Raw genomic sequence first — 22,623 nt, forward strand, 5'->3', positions numbered from 1 at the left:
TACCAATCCTGAGCTTTCCAAGCTAACTTTACACTAAAAATTAGGGAAATTGTAAGTTGGTGGTGCTTGGGATATTTGATGCTGTTAACAGACACGTGCCAGCTACTATTACAATGGGAGATGAAGTTAATTCTGAATATCTTTTTTTTTTTTTAATAAATTAAGCCTTGGAACAAAGTTTTATTAAAAAAATCTAGTTATGATTTCTCCTGTTACTCCGTCATTTCTCACATTCCTCATCCCCACCTCCACCAGGCAATCAGACAGCCATCCCCGCTTTCTCCTGGTCCCACTGGAGACCCTTTCTTGCTATTAAAGTGAAAGAAAAACTACACTCATGTGGCAAAGGGGAAAAAAAGGCCTGATATGGATAAGAGTAGCTCAGACCATTCGGGAAAAACATTACCCAAGCCCGAGCTAGCAATTGTCATCTTGTTTTGAAAGACAGTTTATTGCACTTTATTTCTAGGAGCCTAGTTGGGAAGGAGAACAGATGAATCTGCCACGGAGCGGTATGGGCAGAGCAGCCCAGGAAAGCTATGCGCTCGTGCACTTTAGAAGTAACCCCTTTTCCCAGCTGTGAGCACCCATTTGTAATATCTAAGCAGTGAAGGGTAGGTAGCAAATGCCACGTGCCTGGTTTGGTCCCGTCTCCAGGGGCCAGCTGAAGAGTTGTCACCTCAGCACTTTGCAGAGGACTCTCTAAAGTCAATGTATTGCAGAATAAATCTTCACACCATACCTCTGCCTGTCACCTTAGCCTCACAAGAAGGAGGAACACTCTAAAATGTCTGAGCTGGAGCGTCGTTCATCCAAGAGCAGGCTTTGATTTCCAGCTGATAAGACAAACTCCGGCTGCCTGATTAAATTGTCTTAAAGCACTGAGAAACAAGCTTTGGGGATGGCGATCGGTGCCAGCTCTCTCAAAAGCTGTGCTAATCACTCCAGGTGATTATTTTGATCATTCCTGCTTTATTTCCCTTTTTTTGCTGCCAGCTTCACCCCTCTGCTTTGTGCAATTGCCTGGCAATTCACTACGGTACTCTCTTTCTCCAGTTCAGCAAGAATTGAAATGATGATAAGTAATGATGCCAAGGAAGACAATGACAAGGGCTGCTCTGGAGATTTGGGCAAAGCAGTAAATCACGCATATTCCCTTTCAAAAATGAAAAAGGGCTGTGCAAGGCTGGGTGTTTCCTGGCGAGCTGGCAAGAGCTTATCAGAAATAGACATCTCACAAAAAGCATCACTTATTTCTAGTGCGAGTCCTTCAATCAAAGGGAAAAAAAAGTGGAAAGAGAAGTCATGTAACAATCTTTCCCCAGGTTCCTGGATTTATAGAAATGTTTAGATCTGTTTTTGGGGGCTGAAAATTGGCACTTTTTGCCCTGACAATGAATCCACATGAAGCGTGACCCAGTGCCTATGTTGTGTCGCAAAACCAGCTCAACCCTCTGCGGGAGCATCCCGTGAACGACGGTGATAACCCTACCTTAACTGGTGGGGCTGTGGGAGCAACAGCGGGCTTTCATGCCCAAACTCTGCTCCGGACCAGGCTAGAGGAGGAATTTCTCCTAAGAAAGCACAACAGGCCCATTTTAGGAGGTCTGGGGCTTGGGGAGGAAGAGCTGATGGCTGCAGGAGGAAGGTCACCTTCGCTCTCTGCAGACAGCGATGGAACAGAAGCGTGGGAGGAAAGCACCAAAGCTCTGCCCGCTCTCCACCACTCACTCGTAGCAGGGAAAGCTGTCCCCAGACTGTGCTTCACCACGCATGACCCACCTCCATTTTCCTCAGGTGCACAATGATCTTCCCCTGACCTTCCAGCACACAAGCTGTTCCCACAAAAGAGGAGCTCTAGCTGTTCCACGAAAAGTCACTTTTGCACTGACCCTTGCAGTTGGTCTAGGAAACTTGCCCAGAAAAAGCTTCTTCATGAGCTCTGGAGCAACTCAGACTGAGTCCACAGGGTCTTCCCCAGTCCTCTCAGGGATTTAAAAATATAAAAAAAAAAAAAAAAAAAAAAGACCTGAGGGTCTTTTGGTCTGTCGATTAAAGTGAACAGGATTTGTGCCGCAATAGCCTGTCCCATTTCACACCCTCATTTCTCCCTCGGAGATGGTGAGGTCATGTAAAATTCAATCACAATCTATGACCGAAGATACAAGAAGCTGGAAGTGAATGTAGCTCACTGGGGAATAAAACACATCGTGATGCATTTGTAGCTGTGTGTCATTTGGTCCTGCCCTCCAGTGCGTCTGCCTGGAGGCGCATTAAAGGAGGGGACACGATGCAAACGGGGAGCTGTGAAACCTGCAGTTATTAGCCCAGGGCACATCCTGTTCTGCTGTCTGGCGCTGGGTTTCTAATTAAATAATTGCAAGCGTTGTTTCCCCATCTGAAATAGTGTTTTCTTAATAGATGCAGCTCGCAGGAATTAATTCTGATTCAAGGCTCTTGCAAAGATAAAGTCAGCCTTCATTATTGCACGGCATTTTGCTGGGGCAGGGAGAGAAAAAGAGTTGGGCTTTACATATTTTAAGCATGTTGTGGTTTTTCTACCTGTATGGAGGTGGTAAGAACATGGTAAGTACTAGCCAGGGAGAGGAAGAGCACGAAAATGCTTTGTGCCGTGTACCCCTGCTGCTGTGGGGTGCTACGGGGCGCACGGGGAGAGCGTTAATGCACTTTGCCTTCCACGTTCAGGGATGTGGTTTGACTCAAAGCACCAGAGACACACAGACCCCTGAGCTCACTTCAGACTCTTCCAAACCCAGGTGTGTGCTTTCCCTGAAATGCGTGAGTAGCCAAGGACTTTGCTTTTTTTCTCTCTGTCCTTGGCTATACCCAGCTTCCCATCACATCCTTGCCATTTTAGGCAGATTCTTGTAAGCTAGAAGCTTTCCTGTTTGGTGCAAATCAACCTGAAGCACGGTTGACTGTGCCCAAAATTCAGGATAAGGCTCAGATCAGATGATAACTGACGTGGACTGAATAAAACATTACAAGCAACAGCAGCAAACCCTGTGCTACCCATCTGTCTGCTGTAGCCATCTGCTTGCTGTTGTTACAAACTTAGACCATAACCTCTTTGGGAGAAGACCTTGCCTTGCTTATACCTAGGCTTTGTGTTTGCCAGCTTGGACTCTACCTGCTACAAAGTACAGAAAATAATGACAGAGGAGACAGGCAGGTTTTATAGCTCGGGCGCGGAGCTGGAAGGCAGAAGATCAAAGTTCAGTTCCCTGTTGGATGTCAAGCAAATAATATCATCTGTCTCCAAAATAAGGGTAATTCTGTTCCTGTAACTCACAGGATAAAGGATAAATTCATTAATATACATGATACATGCCAGAGATAATGCAGATATTTGGAAGACAAGGACAAAAACATCAGCGAAGCTGAGCGAGGTCTCCTCAACCTGATCTGCACCTACAAAGTCCCTCCTGCCGAGCTCATTAGGGTGCAGGTCACCCACGGCAGGACTGCTTTAGGGAAGTCAGAGCATCTCTACAGATGCACATGGGAATGTCCCTTGGTGATGAGCTGAAAGAGTAGAGCAACTCCTTGCCAGTTTTTCCAGTCCAACCCCTTATGCCCGCGCGTGGTACACTGCAGCACCAATAATGTCCTTTAGACCTACCCTCACTCCCGGTACAGGCCTGGCCCGCTGCACCACCTTTTAGGTGCAGGGAGTGTGGGAAAAGAAAACTTCCAGGAAATTCAGCTTTTTAAACCTCAGTCTGGCAAGAAAGTCAGGAGTGAATTCCAGGGTCTCCATGCCTGGGTTTTACAAGCAACTACTGCAGCCAGTGGTTAATTTGCTACTAATTGTTTTTTAATTTCATGCTGGGAGGAAAAATACAGGCAATCCGGGATGGTGAAGCACAGGACCGACCAAGTTAATAACAACCGCATTGATTGAATTGACTGAAACACAGAGCTGGTGTCAGCAGAGCTCATTCGGTCTCAGGTGCAGCCCAATTTTTAAATACACAGTTGAACTTTTAGCATCAGAGCAGAGAAGCAAAGAGGGCTTTCAGATGAATAAAATGAAACTATCTGCGTCCTGCCACGTGGTCCTGCGAGTTGGGAAGAGAAAGATCACAGCCTCCTACACCCTTGGCCATGGAAGATAACAAAAATCACGGTGAGGATTATCGAGCCTCCTTCTTGCTATAGCTGAGCCTTCTCCTTCCTCTAACCCCACGCTGTAGGTTGAGCCCATCTATTCTGTGCAGGACTTTGCTGCCCTCACTGCCATAAACACTAAGCATTGGTAACGGAGATGGATGGATCAAGTGCTGATCTTTGAAGCTGAGTTAGTTGTAATCAGTAATTGGGGAAAAATGGACATAAATTATAGTGCGTGACATTTTAACCCCACTCCACTGAAATCAAACACTGTCTTTAAAATGGGTTTTTAGCCACAAACCAAATGTTTAGGCTCACCATTTGGGGATGAAAGTGTTACTGTGGTGCTGCAGAAATTCTCTTTATTCAGCGTGGAGCCCAGGGAATTCCTTCTAAAGCACAAGAACAGCTGAGAAAAGGTAAACAATAGCATTTTAATAGCACTCACAGTGCCTATCACAGGCTAGACTGACACGTAGGACACCTGGCTACAAAATGTACATGCCAAAATGATTTTCTGATGCAATATGCTGTCTGTCTTAGCTACTTAAATGGTCCTCTTTGCTATAAACACTTCACACCATCAGTAGAGACCCCTTTTGGCAGGGTAGAAGAGAATGAACGTCCCTGATACTCAAAGAAGAAAAGAAGCCACAGAAAGACTACAAAAATTGGCTACAGCCAATGTCACCAAAGAGAGAGAAGAGCAACCTTGTGATGTGCAGGAGCATTTGCAGAAGGAACATCAGTCAACAGGCACAATACAGCTGCAGTGCAAACATCTGTGTCGCCCAGCCATTTTCACCTCTTGGGGAAAGACACTAATGGCCCGGGTTTGCCAGCCTCTGCGTGCTTTTGAAGAGCTCCGTCCCATTACACTGATTGCATTGAGCAGCCTGGGAATGTTGCCATTTGGACCACTCTAAAACAAGGTTGGTAAGCTTTAGCAAATAGCTGGATGAAGGGAAAGTCCTCCAATGGGAAAGTCCTAACAGGTCCATCACATCTACACTTTGTATGCACACACACACACAAAATTTAATACGAATTCTTTTGTCATCTTCTATTTCTATGATGAGTGAGTACAGCACAAATCTTTATTTTTTTTTTTAGTCCTGTTTATCCTCACATTGCCTCTGTGAAGTCGGGCAGCGCTGCCATGTATAGATGAAGTGAGGCACAGAGAGAGGAAGGAGTTTTCCCAGGGTGCACAAGAGTGTACCCCCAGATCGTGTGTTACACAGGGCTGCACGCCTGTGTACACAGACCCAGCACACTGTCATCCTCTTTTATAAACCAGAAAACAAGTGCACGACATGGGGACTCCTACCTGCACACAAACCTCTGTGCAGCTCTATTAGTGCTGCGCTGACTGGAGAGCTGACCTCTACAGAAGCAATTTATTTGTTCATTTGGGGGATCCTCCAAACTTTAACAGGCCACCAGGGATGTGGTTTTCCTCTTCTGTCTGCCTGCTGAGTCCTCCCATGTCAGACTAAACCAGAAGTGGGTGAAGTGAGCTTATTCAACAGAAGTGCAGGCGAGGGAAACCCGGCACAGCACATAGCTCCGCGGGAGCGACAGCATCCCAGTCACACATGGGTATTAAGGATCTCATCCATGGCACATGCCAGCTTGCTGGAAACCCTTCATTTTGTAAACATAGCTGGCTCAGCTGATGCTCATTGCAACCTCTCAGCATTTCTTGACAGACATCTTATTATCACCTACAGCCCTGTCTAACAAGGAAGTCAGTGCTCAGGTCCAGCAAACTGGGTGTCATTTACACATCTCTGTCTCGGAGCCAGCTCCCGGCAGGAGCAGGATCCATGTGTCTTTCCATCCTTTTACAGCACCGGCTGTTCTGCTTGGGGAGCGTGCTACGCTCTCTGCATCGCAAACAATTCAGCCTTAAGCACTGAGGGCAAACACCTCCCTGAGAGAGCTAGACGTTCAGGCAGATTCCTGTTGACTTCTTGTTACTGTACGTCTGCCTTGTTCTCGCTTAGAGGAGCAAAATGTCAAGAGAAGTTTAAATGTCAGGCTTCACGTGAAGCTTGTCAGTCCCGAGGTGAGCATCCTCCATGGAGCAAGGATCAGCCGCTACAGGACCAGACATCAGAGAAACGCGTTGCCCTTCCCTGTGCGTGCAGAATGCAAGAGCTTTGTGAGCCCCAGGCACCACCGCGCACCTTCCTCATCCTGAGAGATCAGAGAGCTCAGGATTTTACCAAACTGCCCAGTAAACTCCTACCCTGCTCCTTCCGGCTGTGATCTGCCAGGTTTCCAGGCGACAACAACACGGATTGAAGAATGATCAGAAATCCTGGGTGAATCAACCTTGTCCTCCAGCCGAGCAGCGGCACCTGCAAGGTGGGACTCAAATGCGGCTCTGATGCCATGGGCTGACTGCAGAGCCAGGGCAGAAATGGTCTGCAGGTGTCGGGGGGCTTCGGGGGGGACAGTCTGGACCAGCTGCTTCTAAACCTGCCTGCTTTAGCTCGTGTGGGAAACCAAAGAGGCTGTTTGGCTACTTTAAACCGTGAGGAAGGGTGTCCAAATCTGGGCATCAATGATTAAAAAAGCTGGTTTTAATGTGTCTTTTTGAATCTGTCTGCCTCTAAGCAAGAATGAAGCTTGAACAACTTGGTAAAATTGTCCCTAGCGATGAAGCTTGCGTACTGCTCAGGAACAGTACAAGCGTGACAAACCTGGCTTTATGTTCTTTCTTGCTAGCAAGCTGTCTCCCTTCTCCTAATCTGAAGTGGCATCATGGAGCAAAGCAAAATCAGCAGTCAAAATCAGAGATTAAGCGGTTTTATCAAAGCGATAAAGGAAAGCAGCGGCTGTGTTCTGTAACGGACAGTTAAATAGCAGGAGCGGTGGGATGGGGAGGTCTGTGAGGCAGGGAAGACAAGGCAGAGGAGGAGGGGAGGGGAGGAAGAAGAAGCAGGGCATGGCTCTACAAAGCTTCTTGCTGAACCTCTCGTTTGCTCTGGACTTGCACGCACACGCAGAGCTCAAGGAGGGCTGCAAAATCCCTGGGGAAGGTGGTGCAGGTTTTACTCAGTTCCATGCTGCAGCGGGGGGTGCCTTCCCAAGGGGAGGGAGATGGGCCAGAGGATGCAGCCGTGATCCCCATGGGCCCCACGATAACCAGGCCAGGAACGCAACCATCGCGCCAGGTCATTCATTCAGGGTGCGTGGCTTCCTCGGAAGCAGTTAGAAGTGTAAACACCCACAGTAGAGCCAGGGTGCCAGGGCGTTTAATTTCTTCCAGTTCGGTTCCTGTATCAAGTCTCAGCCACGCACAGTGCTGCTGCCTTTCCTTTACCTCCTTCCTAGCTGAACAAAACCAGCCCAGCTTCTTTCAGGCTTGCTTGAGTAAAGGTCTCTTACCACGTGTCTAATACAAAAGGGAAAGTTAAATAAGGTGAAACCTGAGCAAACTAAACCCAAGCCTTCCTTTTGAACGGTGACATGTGAGGTAGTAGCTATCCTTGCTGCGACTGTATTATCAGGTTTCAGTGAACATCTGCTGCTGAGAGGCAGCGGGATGGAGATATTCCACATGTGGAAAAAGGAGAGAATTAAATAAACACAATTGTTTGGGAATAAATGAAACCTAATCTAGGATGATGTGGGCTACATTTATCTAACACAGTACAAATAAAAATTTAATGGCAAAAATCTGCAAAGGTGCTAACCACATTGTTCCCTGTTATATCTGTTTTCTTTATAAGACCTGGTATTTTTTTGCTGAAGGGAAAAAAAGTCATCACGCTGTTAAATGCAAGGTACGAAGACTGTTGTTTGCACTGGAGCCTAAGGGATTCTGATCGCCTGATCCCTTAATTCCTGTGGAAATCTGAGCTAATGTAGCCAGCTTACCATGCTTTCTTATCTTGGAGATGGATTTTCTGAAACATCTGAAACATTTTCTGAAACAAACAGGCTCTGGCAGAGGAGCCCAGCGGCTGCAGCGAGGGATGGTTCCCAAACCCTTCGGTGGAGTTGTGGTGGGGCTTCCCTTGGCTTTGGAAGTGCCTCTGGCTCCTCTGTTGGGTGAGTAGCACGCTGGGCGCTGCAGCTCCAGCGCTAGACATGCTCTGCGTGCTTTGCGCGCTCTGCACGCTCTGCAAGCTCCATGTGCTCTGCATGCTCGCTCTGCGTGCTCCATGTGCTCTGCGTGCTCGCTCTGCATGCTCTGCGTACTTGGCATCTCTGCCCGGGCTTCCCGCGGCCAAGTCTTGCTCCAGGTCCTGCCTTTGAGAAGGTCATAGAGCATAAAAGGCTGAAAACACAACTTCTCCAGAAGGGAATGATGAATTTAAAGCACAAAATAAATGCTGATACCTCAAGACAGAAGGAAACAAGCAGCAAAACCTGGCAGAGCAAAGGGCTTGCTAATCAGTCAGTCAGGGAATGTTTTCTTGTCCTCTTTTCCTCTGGAATACAGACCCATTTTAACAAGGGAATCTTGATTGTGTTTTACTGCAAGACCAATTTTATGTCTATAAATGGCTTGCCAAAGCAGCACAGTTATTAAAGATGTATGTGCTATGACCAAGACTCAACAAATTATTTAAAAATGTCTCTGAATGTAATCAAGCCCTGAAGTCAACAGATCTTATAGTCATGCTTAAACTCAGGATGTATAGCCTAATTCTCATCCAAATTTACTTTTGTTTCCATGCTGTTTTCAGCCCAACCTGTGGTTAGCTGTATTTGACCTCTCTTCTGGGCATGTTCCTTTTCTTTTTGATAATTTAGTTCTGCTATGCAGATTTCTTGCAGTCCAATCACAGAAAATGTTTATTGCTTTCTCTTTGGCACATACTCAGTTTTGCAGAGACATAGAGGCTAATTATTTTGTTTTTTATTGCTTAGTCCTTAGAACTGACATGCTGTTTACGGAATTGTTTCTTGGACTTCACTGGCATAGCTCTCCTTCATAGATCTGAGATTCGTTCATAAATCACATCATTGATTTTTCCTGGGTTATTTCTTTCCTTTGAACCTATTTCCTATTGAAACTATCCCCATGGCTCAGCTCTGGACTGCTTCCTCATGGCACTCTCTAAGCCACATTTGGTTAATCACTGATTTAAATGAAGGATCAATTTATAGGAACTGTTCCTTGGAATTAGATTTCAACTCTCAGTGATTTGATCCCAATGCCAACTCGAGCAGGCCCTTAAATAGCCAAGAGAAGTGCTCTGCAAGCAGAGACTCCTTGTCTACTTAATCAAATTAATTTGGCCAAAAGGCTTTAATCCTGATTCCCAGCACATGGGGAAGTCAGACCAGCAGGATGGAGAGTGGACAGGTCCACTTCTTGCTTGACTCTCCGGGTGGCATCAGATGCTACTTTTGTGAGTTAATCTCCGTTAACAAGAGAAAGAACTGCAGATCTGCCCCTTACTGTCCCCTTAATTAATTAATGGCTTTTTATTCATGCCTCTCCTTCATGAATATTATTATAATGGGAGGGTCATTTGCCAGGCAGCAGGGCTGCCATGGAACAGTCCAATTATTACACTTCTCATTATAGCACTTGATTCAAACACCAGAACAACCCCTTAGGTGACAAGCAGGTCTCCGCTGTCTTCGATGAGGGACAGAAGTGGGAACCTCTGAAGCTCTGAGAAGGAGACAGCTCAGTGCACCCGCACCACACGCTGCAAAGAGCTACGGCTCTCCGTACTTGGTGGCAGCGACACTGATGCGTGTTATACTCCAGGAAACGATTTTTAATAAACCTGCGTGGTGCTTCCTTGAATGTCATTTGACAGCTGAAGCAGAGAATGCTAATCCAAGGATTCACACATTGCTGTGAGGTGGCCAATATCGCAGGGCTCGGATCTGCGCGCTGGATGTTGGCGAGTTTCCTCTGCTTCCCCATGCCAATCCACTGCTGTGACTGCTTTTATCCCTTTTTGCTAAGGCTGATGCGTGCTGAGATTCTGATTTAGACAAGGTGACCTGAATGAACTGCTGTTTGTGTTTGACCAGGACCATATTCTGAGTGTCAGTTTAATTGCAGTTTAATTACTCTGCTTTAAAGAGCAGAGTAATTAGCCTGCTATGAATGTTGTAGCATTGGCAAATGGAAAAGCTGCAAAGAATTTAAAATTCTGTTTCTTGACCAAGAAAAGAGGTAAACACTGACACTCTGAGACAGCTGAGAGCTGTTTAACCTGCCTGAAATCAGAGTTGGAGCCAGAGTTCTAAGGCAGCCCCATGCCTCCTTCATGGTTTTACTGCCTATCAGGAGGAAATCAGATGCAGTGTAAGTGGAGATCAAACCAATGTACATAATAGCTCCTTGGACTATTGAAACAAAGCCAGGATATTTTTTAAGGACATTAGAAAGACGGTTCCTAAACAACACTTTCCATTTCTGAAGTGTCTGTTTAGTAAGAAAGCGATCAAAAATTTGTGCGATAACTCTTTAGGTGTACAGAGTGGCACCTATCAATCAGTGCTGTCCTACATGGGGGTAGGACAGTGCCTGCTGAGTTTATGAATGAAAAGTGGCTCTGATTCCAGTAACTCTTGGACCCGTTGTTTAATCTACATCACACCCAGCAGAAAGAGAGAGGACCCACATCAATTCAGTCCCTTATTTTCAAGAAACTTGCAGAAAACAGATGCAAGAAAGAGTGGAAGAAGGGTTAGAAGGTTTAACTTTTGTTAGATATCAGAAAACACACAGGAGGGAAAGACATCATAAAACAAGCTTAAGTTTTCCTGTTCCTCACAGGCCAACTTGTCTAAATACATTTACATATGTGCATACACAATTATATATAATGATATACATGTATACACACAAGCATATATCCCCATACATTTTATATATATGAGTTCTGTAAGGCTGAAATCACTCAGTGTAACAAATAGAGATAGCTGTAAAAACAGTAGATATGGAAAAGTGGTGTAAAGCAATCCACTTCCAAAAACACAAGCACTTTCAAATTGGGGTCTCCAATCTGCTTAGGAGAATGACTGAACTGAGACTACATCTGGTATTTAATTCAAGCATTGTGCTGCTGTCAAAGGAAACCATGCTGGCAAGCTGAATTTCAGCCTGCCAAGATCCTTTTGTAAAAACACAATTCATAACTTAAGAGTAGGGAGGAGGGGAAAAAAAAAAATCTAGAGTATAAAGACATAATAACACAATCTCTGTGGGCAGATAAAGCGCAAATACAGGGTTCTCCTGGATTTACTTATCTTCCTATTTCCCTCTGCTGTGATTGAGGGCCTGAGACACTTACACACCCCAGGCTGGGGTAAGATGTGGATCTCTCCATTCACCTCCATTTCATCCTGTCTGAGAAGCCTTTGATATCTAATAGTATTAATCCCTACTCTTGCTTACTCAGACTGGGGGTTATGACCAGCAAGTAAGTAAGTTTAAACAAATGTGTAAACCTATTACATGTAATCCTCTATGAGAGTATTACTGGAGTAAAATCTGAGCATGGGGACCTCATGATCTAACTCTAAATAGCTGGTTTCCTTCAGTGTGAAGAATGACTCAGTACTATGATTCAGGCTTAATATATTGCAGATCTGGTTCTCTCTGGCTAGACTTTATGTTCTTGCACTCTTGGGGCCCTCAAATTTTCTCTTCTGTCAGAGAGAATTTATTTTTCCATGAGCTCAAACTGTTTCAATGACATTTACTTTGCAAGGCTGGAATTCCCTCCAAGGAGGGCAGGGGGAATTCTAAAGCTCTTTTTAGGTCCTTAATTAATGAGACTCCATGAATTTTGGCAGTGATTCTCAGTTTTTAACCTGTTAACGTTTTAAAAGAATGTTCCAAATCAGCCACTAATTTTCCTATCAAGCATGAGACTAGACAATGAGCTATTCCAGTAAGAGTAGCCCTAATTTTATTCCAGAAGGGACCATGACATTTTCAAAGGCTGCTATCAAGAAAAGAGTTGTAAAATAGATTTGTTTATTGCTCGGTTTAACTTTTCCAAACAGACCTTAATTTTTTTTTGAGTGGAACTGCATCATCACACCTTCTATTTTGCCTTTCATATTCATATTAACTACAAACCCTTCACATCTACCTGCACCAATTTTAATAAAATTAGAAAACCGTTAGAGGATGACTTCATGTAGTTGAGGGCATTAGACCATCCCAGAATGAATTAGGGCTGAAAACAGGAGAAGAGGATGAAATTAACAATTTTGTGAAGATCTATTTCAGATTATCTGTGTACAACAGCAGAACATATGGACTGGCTTGATCCTAAAATAGATTCCACCAAAACCTGAGACATTGTCAGCTTTGCTGTTTTCATTGTAGACTAGCTTAAAACAACAATGATGGAGAAAGTTCAATTTATCAGTTACGTTAATTCCTTCATATAAGTATCAGAAGAAAATTCAGTCAAAACTTCACATCACAGCACCATTCTGAGGAATAAAGTATTGAATTGTGCTACGAAGCAACAAGAGGCATTAGTACAAATACTGGAGACATATTTCCTCAAAGTCTATGCACATCCACACAGTCACTTCCGTTCTGTTTGAAATTCACCTTGTGTAGACAATTGGTAAGATGTAAAACACAGTAAATCTCTATGTATCAAAGTTATTTTTGTGCAAAGGTCTACAGGACAATCTACAGACCACTTAAATCCATCAGTCCTGTTTTGACAGCATAATGGCCATGAATGACTGTATTGGTAGGATAGTCCTTCTGTATGATACTAAATTTCACCCTATTATTCAGGTCAAACTCTTCCTGATTTCAGTAAAGATGTTGCTAAGTAAGTCTTCACGTTTAGCATACAAGTGATGAGATGCATTTTGTCTTTTGGTGACAACATAGAATGAATTCTCAAAGTAATTTTTTACTCTGAAAATAACTGTGATGAATAGCAGCAAATTTCAGACCAACTCATATTCAAGAGACCTCTGTGCTATGCTGTCATGAAGAAGGACCGTGCGCATAACTATCTATCATCTGATTTATCAGCCATAGAGTGGCATAACCTCTTCCCTTACAACCAAGGGTGAGGTCCATCCTGGCTCCCAAGGTGTTGGTAAGTTTAACAAGTTTTGATACAATACTTATGTCTGACTATTGACCTATCTGGATCTAGTCCCTTCATGCCCTTTCTTTTTTTCAGAAGTTCTGCACCAAAAATATTTTTTCTTTTACCACCCAAACATGCACCAATGAATACCAGGAATATCATGCTTTGACAAGGTTTCCCAGGATATAAAGTCCCAGGAGAAAGAATGGGAGCTTGGTATACATTGAAGCCCTTCATTTGGGACATCCTTAAGCCTATGACACCAGAATAAATGTTTCCATGGATTTGCGTGGCTCGTGTCCTCTGTGCACAGGCTGATGCATGTGACTGTGGCTTTGCATCAGCTCCCAGGGCGAGCACAGATACTCTCAGGAACTTGCGTTCAGGACGTGACTCTCGTATTGCAAAAAGCGAGTGGATGGGGCATCCCGATTAAACTCAGCTTGATGGAAGACACTAAATAGATCTCGGGGTAAAAAGGAGATCTTGCTTCAGAACAGGTCGATTTCCCCTGCGCCAGGTCAACTGCTCATTTTGGATCATTCTTAATTTTATGTACCTTTTTATGGTTGTGAGTTAATATCGGTATCATCAGAGACAAAAAGAAAATAAGCATCAGACAAAAGTCCTATAATAATACATCCGCTAAGTGACTACAATCTTGTTGCTCCTCAGAGTAGTTAATTTACAACTGCCCCTTGGGCACTGCGCAAATGGTAACAAACTTGAGACAAAAACTACTCCATCATTTGCTGTTCTTATCACAAGCCAGAAAATCTAAACTGCCTCAGGCCAACAAATTAATTAAAAATTCCAGTGAGGAAAAACATTTATCACAGAGTGTTTTCATAGACTCCTGTTGTTCTCTCTCAAAGATGCCCACACACTTGTTTTCAATAATCTGAGTGACTATACTAGCTCAAAATAGCACTAGGTTTTCCATCTGAGGCCGAGAGATTTGAGTTTAGCAAAATTCTCAAGCGAGAGCTTAAAATAGTTACCAATGCCTGGGCCTTAGTGAGGCAGACACACAGACCTGGGTGTTCAAGTCCTCTGGGAGCCTTTGCAAACCTCGGTGTGACACGCACCTGGATTTTAAGCAGGTACGGATGTCATGTTAGTACAGCTTGTAGGCATATTCAAGTGTAATTCCTGCTGAAGGGAGTGATGCTGAAATCCTAAGTGTAAGGATTTCCCAGAATCTGGGAGGGTCACCCAGAAGACCTCTTAAACATGTGTTACAAGACAGAGGGGTCCGCTGCTGTGATTTGAAGAAGTAGACTATTGAATCTCTAAGCAGGCTCCTAAAGAAACCTCCAGGGCATCAGGTCTATCAACTTCCACTCTGGAAAATCTACTGAAATTATTTATTGCTTTTGATAATCAGACCACAATTACTCCCTACCACAATATGCAATAAATAGGTCCACATGACCAAATGGTCACCATCTACACTTGCATAACCCCACCAAAGTCATAGTATAGTTACTTGCATGAGTGAGTATGTAATTGAATTGTGGCTTTACTTCAAAGCTTTACTTATGGATTTAAGGTCTTTTGTAAGGAAGGTTTAAAGCAGAACTACAGATTAAGGTGAAGAAAAAGACACTGCCCTGTTCTCCCCAAGCCAACTCAAGCAGTAGAAATGGGGGGTGGAAACACGGTCTGTTCACAGGATCATATGCAGAAGGAAATGCCCAAACCCCAGCTTCCACACAGAAGTGAACAAATCTGTTTCGTTTAAAGGAGGAGTTTTATACATCACCAAACGAGTCAGTAGTAGTAAATTTGCTGATTTAAAATTTTTACTGTATACCAAAAAAAAGTCCTTGTGAAAATCCACTGCAATCTTTTTAACCATTTGATCAATGAAACCTAATCGAATTATCTTGAATTTCATTGAAAAGTACTAATCCTCCTATTAAAGCTTCATTCCAAACTTGAAGCTGTTCAAGAATAGACAGTCTCATAAGGGTATGGTATTGCAGATACTAAATGATTGGACTGGAATGCAAACAGCCATTATTTAAAATGCCCTGGTCAATGCAGAGGAAAAAAACAATTGAACACGATATGTCAAGAGTATAACTGCAACTGATTTTTTTTAAGTCTCTGGCACAGCAGCAGATACGTTTCCAGAAGTGTCACCATGTTTCTGAGGCACTGAAGAGAAGATACTGTGAGAACGATGGTTTTTTAAATGAGTCTCAGTTTTGCTGCGTTTGGAAGTATGATCTGTGAGACATCGAATAGCAGCTATTTTCAGGTACGAATAGCTTTATTCAAATCTCGTGTGAACAAAAGTTCAATGTCGGTGGTAGGCACCTCAGCCACAAACCACATTTTTTAAAGAACAATTCCATCTAGGAATTTACCTTTACTTGCTGGAAGCATATTTCCAGTTTAAAAATAGGTTGATGAGGTTTCAAGCTGGTACGGCATGAGAATAAAGCAGGAATACACTGCTGTGCTTTAAGCTCATCTTGTCCTGCAAAGTATTGGTGATAGGAAAAGAGGGGGTTCAGATTGGAGACAAACTACTGCTGGTTGCTGGAGCTGGTCCCCAAATGAGGCCAAAAGAGGCAGCTTTGGGCAAAAGGCAGAAGCGCTGCAGCACCACGGAGAGCAGAGGAGCTGCCGCCGGGGCCCTTCGCCGCCCGTTGTCACCCTAAAACACCCCCCCTGCCCCCCCAACCTCCCAATGAATTACTTGGGTCTTGGATCACCTCTAGAGTTAGTTGAGGAAAATACAGGAATTGATTTGAACATTTAATCCATCAAGTGGCAAAGAAATAGCTAAGATTCTTGCTTTAAAAATCCGATTGTTAGGACAGCCTGGAGTTTGGCGAGAGCAACGAAAACTTGTTAGGAAAGCCGTCTCACTGTGTCTGTGCTGGGAAACAACCCCGCGGGCTTTCATTCTCTCCTAGCTTGCAGGGAAGGGAATAAATTCAGATGCTCACAATGACAGCATTAGAGTTTTAAGTGACTCGTGCTTTATGCTAGATTTCTTCATAGGGTCAGTTATAGTCTCTAATTTCTAAATTAAGCTAATACCATAGTTTTTAATGTTTATTATCCAGCAGACTGGTTGAAGTATTACTAAATTACACTGGAGATGGAAGTGCCAATAAATAATAAAAAGAAGGCCTATGAAGGGATGGATCTTCAGTAGGCACAGCAGTAGGGTTTTTTGTTTGCCTTTGGCAAAGAACAGCTTGTTATTTCGCTATTCAGATTTTGGCTTAAGCTTAGCTTCTTTTCAGTGAAAAAATCATTTTTCTTCCGAAGTTTATTTGACCCTAAAGCATATAGCTATAAAATACTTAGGTCACCAAGTTTCTAAAATCTGAAATAATATTGTTAGAAGAGCCAAAATGTTATTAGTTTTCTCCTTCAAACTACAACACTTACATAGATAAAGGTAGTGACATTTAATTATGGTGTTGAATAAGATGTTAAAGCTCAGGCTTTCCATGAACATTTGCTCTCATGTTCCACAATATAATAATATTTTTAGCTTAGAGCATAAACACGCCAAACACATCCTGGTAGGTGGAGACCGATGTGAAAAGAAATGCAACAAAAGCAAGCCTGAGGCCAATTCTGACAACTCAATCATTTTCCTTGCTGTAACTAGATGAGAACATAAGGGAGAGTGATAGGTCCTGGATCCAAGTACTTAAGAGAGTGTAGATGAGATGTGTGGTGGACAATAGATAGACCATAGCTTCACCTCCTTCCATGTTGGTCAAAAGGAAGTGGAATAGTTCAGACTGACTATTCTTGATGCTTTTGGAGCAAGATTTAAGACTTGATTCCCTGCTGACACATTTAGGTGACTGAGCTCCCTTTGTACCTTTAAAAATGATTTGCAGTGAGGTTTTCTGACATCTGAACATCACTGAGGATGAGTCAACAGAGTGGCTCTGTTTCCACAAGAAGTGATCTGGAGTGTCAGTACAAGCTGGGATACAAGGTGTAACCCTGCTAGAGAAGGGGTGGCCGTCACAGACTGAAGACTGGCTGGAGGGGAGGTCAACCCAGATCAGCGGGGGATCATCTAAACAAGACCACGAACCCCTCCCAATAGTGGTGTGGTCCTTAACTGGTGAAGTCACCAACTGGTTTAAACCGGGTGGCCTCAGTCACCATGCACTGACCTGTTGCCCCTAATTCCCATGGCTGTCCATGTCAAGAGTATCTTCACCTCTCAGCAGCTGCTGCAGGGGAAAGGTCTGCTTGGTAACACCAGTTTGTGGTGCCATATTCAGGGGAAAACTCCTCTTTGAATAATACTAAAGAAAGGCTATTAACATTTGAAAGTGAAATGGTCTTGCAGCATGGTTTCCCTTCCACAGAGCATGGCTGCAAATGGCTTCTGTACTCTTGCTTTTCTTTTCAGCAGTAGCAAATGCTGCTTGTTGGGGATATCTTAAATTTGCAGAGCTACTTGCAATGTATCTGTTAAACGTTTCTGCCTTGCAAAGAAAACAATACCCTGGCTCTTATCAATATCACTCAGGCACTCATTTATGCAAGCAAGAAAAGATGTATGTATATATCCAAGGGCATAAAAACCCAAAGCACTTGGATTTTGAATTATAGGACTATCAGTATACACTGGCCTTTTTCTAATTACCCCCTGTGAGCTCCTGTGTGACTTTTCTCAGAACAATAAGATTGCATCTCAAATGTACTTGGGAAAGACAGATCAGCTGGAAGAAATAAAAACAGAAGCAAAAAGGTCATCTGCTTCTTTAGGGAGACTGAGTCCCAAGAGCGCAATAAAGAATGCTGTTAATATTTTGGAAACACTGATAAGACTGTGACCACTTCTCCCATTCTTGTAAGTAGTGAATTTCTGGAAGGCATTCATTCAGCTATTCTTGGAGTCTATTTTAGAGGAGAAAATGGAAAATAAGAAAGGATGGAATTCTTCAACCAAATCTACACCTATATACAAAAATAATGCTTTGATGGTTTTTTTAGCCCAGAAAGAGTTCTTTGACCTACATTTTGTGGCTATTGGTGAGATCAAGATATAGAAATACAAAAATAGAACAAGTGTTGCAGCATTTTTCCTACCCAAGTGCAAAAGCACAGTTCAGCCTGTGGAATCTTGCTGAGTTTGCTATGCTCATCTGGTAGATCCAAGAACTTCCCCTTGCATGAATGAGTTTTGGCTGAGTGTAAGAACTTCTTGCATAGCTTAGGAAAAAAAAATCTGTGTTCATTTCTGAATTTGATGGAGTACGTCTCATCCTTACTTCAGTTGTGGCGGCAGAATGAGACATGGTTCTTGAGTCAGTTGCCGTGCACTCAAGCAACATCACTCAATCATGTTTCTTGACATCACTAGCTCTTACCAAGAAACATCCTGAACTGTCTGATGGAAGTGTATTAGAAGAAACAGATGGGATAGGTACAGTCCTTTCACCGCTTCTTTTTTAAAATAAAACTTTTGGAAACTTTCCTATGACTCACTGGGCAAAATATTGTCCTTATTCAAGGAGCTCAGATGGTCTGAAAACATGTAGAACGGAGGGAAAAAAAAAGAAAAATGATGAGTGGTTTTATACAGCACTGCTGAAGGACTTTCTGTACTTAGTTGATCGTCTTGCACTTCTTTTGAGAAATGTTCTCAACAAAAGGAATGGATTTGTGAAAGAGATCTCTGCATTATCTAATGTAACTCAATTTGTGTTAGTTAGGTGGAGTCATAGGATAACATTTCTTTAAGACATTCTCCAGATCTGCATTTGACCATACTGTTAAAATCAGTCCAAGGCTTCGGAATGATATTGGAAAAAGTGCATACTGGGGGCCAAGGCAGGACTTTATCATCCTTGTTCTCACCCTTGAGAGGGTGAAGTTCAATTCTACAACTGCAGTGGTGTAAATCTGGGGAAGTGAGGGTGGAGGGCAGTGAAAGCGTGGATGGCTGGAGAGCTGTTATGGAGTACAGGGACGTGGGCAGTCTCCACTGGTAGCTCCTCAGTGTCTCTTGATGTGGAAGAGCCCAGAGGGATTTAGGAGGTGTCATGAAGTTTTGTGGGTGGGATGGATTTCTTTCTTCTCTTTCTTCTGAAAGACTACTTTCGATCAGCCACCTTGTATACAACTCGGAGACTGCTCTGGTGCCTTCCCTTAGTCATTTATTTTTATACTCATTCTAGATACTCTTTGCTGGTCCTGTTTGTGAACCTCCCACCCGTCTTTCTCTTGGATTCTCACCAATCAGTTCACATCTTCCTTGAAATGCAATACTCAAATTATACTCGCTATTCCAGATAAGGCTTTCCTTCCTATGTTTTACAGGCTGTATTCTCCCTTCATAATTTCATACCTAGATATTATATAATACTCGTACACTGAGATGGGGTTTGCTTTTTTCATAACAACTTAGCACTGCTGACCCGTATGTTGGGTTTTTTTTTCCTGCAGGAAATCTCCTCAGTTGAACACTTTCAAAGTCACAGTATTTTTTAGGAGAATATAACTCTGTTTGTCCCTTTGCCAGTGAGGACTAAAATAAGTTGATTTCAAATTGAGGAGAGTGCACACAAATAGCTTGGCTGACATGCAGCAATCTGATTTACGCCTCTGTGATTCAAGGTTAGAGCCTAAGAAAGCCTCTTCTGAAAATAAGTGAAGTGGATACTATCGAAAGTTTTGCTCCAGAGCAAACAGACTGCAGCTGAGGAACTGGGTCTGAACTTTTCTGAAGTCTTACTGAACTCAAAAGTAAAATCTTTTTTTTTTTTTTCTTCCTATTTCTTACCCATTCTGAATAGCAAAGTGTTTATCAAATATGCAGTACTACACTGTGGACATTTACTGCAGGGGCTGACTACTGAAGGTCAAGTGCATGACAGAGTCAGAGAGGCTTTTTGCTGGGAATGGACATCCTGTCATTTTCCAAATCAGACACTGACAAACCCCACCACAGAGATATTTTCAGGCAGAGGCTTCCTGACAAGCTCATAGCTTCCATCACCATTATTAATATCTTCCTCTTTCCCCGGGTTTCGTGATGGCCTTGAGACAAGGAAGCTTCTACATGAATACAATTAGCATTTGCCATGGATCAGTTCATCTGTCCAGAATCACTCACTCATATTAGAACAAGATCGATGTTTAGAATGATGGGCATCAAAGTCCTACAACCCTCCAAGCAGGGCTTGGTCAGGGCTGCCTCCTGCCTGAACAATTAACAGCAGCATTACAGCTGGGAGATTAAAATCAGAGAACACAAGAGCAAGTCGAGCTTCTCCTGAGAGGATCACTGTCCTCTTTTCCCCTAGAAGAAGGTCTTCTGTTGCTGTCTAATACCTGTTAGACTCCTGAGCGTTGACAGAGAGGGTAGCAGAGGTTGTTGCACACAAGCAGAAAAGATTAGGATAGTTTGGGTTTGGAGCTTATTTTTTCAACCTGCATAATTTATGGAAGAGCAACTGCCTGGCAGCGTAGCAGTCCCAGAATGGGAGTTGTACTGTTGGCCACCATCAAAGGTCTGGTCCACTGGGTTTACATCATCCTCATTTCGTTCCTTTTCCTGTTCGGAGCTGGTGTATCTAGTTCATAACATGTCTAAATTGCCTCCCAGACCAGCACTGACAATGACATGTGCAACCTTTAATCACCTGGAGAGTGTCCTTCTTTTTATATCAGCCCTCATTCAGCCAAAGGGAGGCAAAGCACGCAGGGAGAAGCAACATCTTTTATCAGACCAACAGACGTGGTTGGCAGGGGGAGCGGAAAAACGTTCAGGCGTGGAGATGTCCTGCAGAGTAAAACTGCTCAGGGCTCTGCCCATGTTGCCTGACAAATCAGTTCCCCTCAGTGCAACTGAGATTGTCCGTATCATCTCCAGTTTATTTAGGATGGAAAGTTTTGTCTGCCTGGTTTGGTATGCACACAGGAACTGCCTCGGCTGTGGCTCTGAAGCCTCTATCCCTTTTAAAACATATTTTATTACAACAGCTGCAGTGGCTGAAACTGGAGGAACATGCAATGTGTTTCACCTTCCTTTTCAACGCTATCTGCGAGGCAGACAAAGGTAGCAGTGAGCGGTGCCTTATATTGGATATTCTTCCCTTACCCTTTGGAAGCTTTGCACGTAGACACAGAGTAATTATATTGTAACTGATTATATCATAGTGCTACCTGGTGTGACATTTTATTAGTAGAGCAGGAAGAGCACACGGACCTTGCATAAACAGCCCCTTTCCATACCAGCAGTATTCACATTGCATTTGAGCTGTAACATTCAGTGTAATTCTTCTGTTAGCACAAGGCTGTCATCTGAACAACCATATTAATTAATAAGATGATGAAGAGGTGTTGATGAGCATATTTATGTGCACTCCAAAGTGCATTGATAGAAATGTGAAAGGATCTAAGATGATGTGCATAAATGCGTGCATTGTCCACATGATTCTCATTTATATTGCACTGATATTGTAGCTTTCGGTCTTTACTATGGGCTTTAAATTTACTATTGAATATCAGGAAATAGTCTCTAACCTGTGCTGTATATCTTTTCTGAACCCTCGTAGACTCTGGAAGCAGGGGAGTAAATGTGATGTTCCCTTCCAGTCTCACAGGACTTGTGTTCCTATCTAGATGCAAACGGCTAGTATGTATGGAGGTGTGATCCAGATGATGACTTCATTTATCTTCTGCTTCTGCCCCCTCAACACTAACCACGAAGCACCTCTGCACCCTGAATACAGCAGAGCTTTAAAAGCAGATGAGCAATAGTGCAGGACAGCCTTTTTCACTTTTGGCAGAGAAATATTGACATTAAAACTCTTTGCATTCAAGCATAGTTTCCTACAGTTAACCAAGATTGCGCAAATCTGGGCAAAATCTTTATAGCCAAAATCCTTTCAAAAAGCAGAAGTCCGATCTCAAAAAGGAATTAAATACTAGGTGTTGGATTTACATTTCCAATGTGTCTGTGAGAATATACAGAAAAATTGAGTTGAATTACCTGAAGACAAGAGTTACAGAGTTAGAGGACTACAGTCAAGAGTTTGCCCCCTCTTCCCTCCCCACTGGTGCAGATGATGTGCTTTTGAATAAGAACATCCTTCCTGGGTTTAATGGGCTTTAACTAAAATCTCTTAAATACAAACCTCTCTGTTAAGTGCCCCTTGCAGACATACCCATATTAAGGCCCTCAAGCCAAAGCTATAAATCGCCTAATAAGGTATGTTGTGGTGCATTAGTCTCAGTATAATCTAATTTCACATCTAAGGTATTGAGAGCTGGCTGCTAGCCACAAAATTGAGACAGCATCCTTCATTGGGGCTTGATAAATCTTACAGATGTGTATGGCAGCATTTGAGGAAGCAGAGTTAAGGGCTCTTCATGTTCGTAAGAAGGTGCTTTTCCTGGGCTTTGTTTTGGAAATAAA

Source organism: Gymnogyps californianus, chromosome 15 (genome assembly GCF_018139145.2).
Source record: "Gymnogyps californianus isolate 813 chromosome 15, ASM1813914v2, whole genome shotgun sequence".
NCBI lineage: Eukaryota > Metazoa > Chordata > Aves > Accipitriformes > Cathartidae > Gymnogyps > Gymnogyps californianus.